At 35.3% G+C, this 3,250-nt stretch overlaps 1 long non-coding RNA gene across 2 annotated transcripts; it reads left to right on the forward strand.

The window, feature by feature from the left end:
- The first annotated feature begins 307 nt into the window (after window positions 1-307).
- LOC127149438 (uncharacterized) lies at window positions 308-2,287 on the forward strand. Of its 2 annotated transcripts, XR_007821041.1 has the most exons (5): window positions 308-523; window positions 630-714; window positions 800-899; window positions 1,146-1,195; window positions 2,000-2,287. It is a non-coding gene; the product is annotated as an uncharacterized LOC127149438 (long non-coding RNA). The 2 variants fall into 2 exon arrangements; XR_007821040.1 differs by lacking the exon at window positions 2,000-2,287 and having other exon boundaries at window positions 1,146-1,851.
- Window positions 2,288-3,250: the final 963 nt, after the last annotated feature.

Genomic DNA, 3,250 nt, shown 5'->3' on the forward strand with positions numbered 1-3,250 from the left:
CCAAAAGATGGCCAATGCTTCCAACGAGAGGGAAACGCTCGTCTGGTGTCAAAAACCACTGGAAATGCACTTGCAGCGAAGGAAATGGGCTGAGCTCGAGGACTTCCGGTGCTCGTCCCATGAAACGCGAGCGAGAATGCCTCGAACTCAGTTTTCTCGTCCTGGGGCAAAAAGCGGTCCCCCGAAGGTTTTATTAAATAAATTAAATAAAAGAAAAAAATAAAGGATAAAAAGAAGAAAAATAGAAGAAAATTTCATTTTTTCTTTTCTTCTTCTTCTTCTCTTCCCTTCACCACCAAGCATTTTGAAGAAAACTTCTCATCCAACTTCCATTCTTTTCCTTCTTCAATTTGCAGAGAACATTTAAAAGAGAGTTTGGAAGAAGAAGAGGAATTTTAGTAGAATTTCTAGGTTGAAGAAGAGGAGGAGAACTCAAGCAAAGTGTATCCATGGCTGAATTTTGGTTCATTTTGCACATCACTAGTTTTCAATTCGGTTTGAACTCTTCAAAAGAAATTAAGAGGTAAGGTTTACATTTACTGAAATTTAACTCATTTTCAAACAAACCTTATGAAGAAAGTTGGAGCAAATTCGGATTTTCATTGGGTGTTTTTTGATGAAGAAAACAGGGCAGTTGGTTTTCATTCGAAATCAGGAGGTCTCTGGTCTTTCTAGTATTTCAGAGTGTACCGGTGGAGTTAGGATCTCTATTTGGTATGGTTTGAAAGCCTATTCAATTTACTACAACTTTCATGAAGAAATTGTAACCAAAAACGCCTAAAAAGCAGTTAAATTGTAGGGACGAGTTAAAGGGATCATGGGCGCGCGATTCTGGAAGTGGTTCTGTTTCGAGGGTTATCTGAGTTTATGCACGGCGAATCAGATTTACATGTCTTCAGGTAAGTTTTAGAGGATCTCAAAATGAAGATTTTGATATAAAGAAAACTCATTTTGGTTAAGTATTGAGAAATTTATAGTAATTTGAAGTTTATGTTAGAAATCTGGAAATTTCAGAGAGTTGTTGAAATAGGATTTTATTTCTTAAGCTTTGTTTTCGTGAGCGTCATCTTTGGTGCGACATGTTATGTATATCTTTAGAAAACCAGAATGTTTAGAGTTCTAATACTCAGTTGGGTTATTGGCAGGCCGAGAAGAATTAAACCGAGCTTATAGACCAAGGATCTAGCCCAAGACGGTGAGTGACAAAACCAACTTTGAAATATTTTCCATAACTGTTATAATGATTGAATGCGATAAATGTTTATTTACGAAGCCATGAAAGGTATTTGAATTTCATGACTATTTTCAAGTATACATTTGGAGACTAGATTTCTTAAAGAAATTTATGCTAGCACATAGATATTAAATGTTTGGAAAGTATTTAAACCACAATGTTTTAAGCAAAGCATGAATTAGTAAGAAGTTTTGTTTTAAGAACTACAGTTTTCCATGAAAGAGCTGAGTAAAATTCGAGCTTTGTGTAAAATTTATAAGCAGGCATGTTTTAATATTTTTAGATGATTTATGAAATTTTCATTAACTACATGACTGGGATCTTGAGCCTGAGGCTAAAGATTACCGTGTGCACACTAGTTAGATTCCGTTGTTGACGTTGAGTGTACTCCGTAACAACGATGCTGTCCTGAGTACTGGGTGGACCTCACTACGACAAAGACGATAGGAGTGCTGGGCGGGCCTCACTACATCGTAAAGCTTGTAAACGTTGTTGTACTGGGTGTACCCTACACAACGTAAATTTGTCATGTTAGTTAAAATGTTTCGATATACTTGATATGCCTTGCTAGATTTCAATTACGAACATGCTGAGTATTTTAGAAATCTATTCTTAGTACTACACGTTTACATTTATGACTTTTATAAATAGATTTATATGTGTAAAGTTTTCACATGCTCTTATCTTTAAATTTATAGTTTTAAACTAAGTCACTCACTGAGCTTATTAGCTCACTCTTTCCAAAATGTTTTACCAATTTTCCAGGTAGAGATCGAGTTCCCGGTGCCTGATAGACTGCCTTAGTCTGCTGAAGCTCCGTTATCGATTGCCAGTACGTGTTTTGAGTTGGGCATAGAGTCTGTTGTGTTATGATGCATATACACCCTTGTATGTTATAGATACTCCACAGTTTGTATAACCTTTAGGAGCTGTAGTTGTGTAAATTTTTGTTGGTTATATTTTGATTAAGATGTCTTTAGGTTTACTTGTGAAATCAGTAAATTTTGAGGTACACTTCATGTATGTGTTTGACTAGCCTAGGATCCGCTGTGTTTTGTTGCATGTATAATAGTTTATATACTAGATTTACAAGTTCATCACATTAAAGTTTTAAGCAGAGTCGACAGATACAGGTAAAGAAAAGCGTTGTTCGTCGGCTTCACGCCATCTTTCGGTCTAAGCTAGCAGGTAGTCCGGAAGGGGGTGTGACAAGGAAGGAAGTGTGGAATAGTCATTCCCCCAAACGTGGAGTGGGTTAACATAAACCACTCCACTCTCCCATAGTTTGGGGTCTAAACGTCCCCAAAGAGTTACAACTCTTCGTATTTGGAAACTTAACTTCGAAGTAAACCCTTCGATGCTCAAACTTTTAATCGAGGTCAAATATTTCCTTATCATTAAACATATATAGCATGAGCAAATTGAACTTGTTGAGCTTTACATTTATATTGTAGAACTTCATGGCCACTTATTGGTCAGCTAATTATTACTGGATCTTGTATGTTTCAATCAGATCTACACTAGAAGCCGATCAGAATGTTAACACCCTTCTCAAAAGAAAGAAAAATATGCTACAAAAAACAAACAGAGAGTAATAAAAAAGGCTTGAAAATAGAGAAGCCGAAACACAAAGAATATATTTTATTTTTCGTGCTAAATAAGAACAGTGGAGAGTCCTTTTAAGAGTGGTTTAGAAGATGGTTCATGCAAACAAATAGAAATAAATAGTTAAAAAAGATATTGGACTTTAATTATTAAAAAGTCTGTGTAAAAAATCTAATACTATTTTATTTCTCACCACGTCCGATTGGACGGACGACAATGCGTTCATGTGAAAAGATTATCAAATATACATTTGCCTATCCCCACAGCCTCTCAAAAACATCTAACTGCTACATTTCTCATGCAACTTATATTTATGATTATATTTTATTCTAGTTGATATGACATTAAATTTCAATAATTATTTATTATCAACTATATCTCTTTGATGGCGTTAATTGTAGGGATAGATTG

Source organism: Cucumis melo, chromosome 5 (genome assembly GCF_025177605.1).
Source record: "Cucumis melo cultivar AY chromosome 5, USDA_Cmelo_AY_1.0, whole genome shotgun sequence".
Taxonomy (NCBI): Eukaryota; Viridiplantae; Streptophyta; class Magnoliopsida; order Cucurbitales; family Cucurbitaceae; genus Cucumis; species Cucumis melo.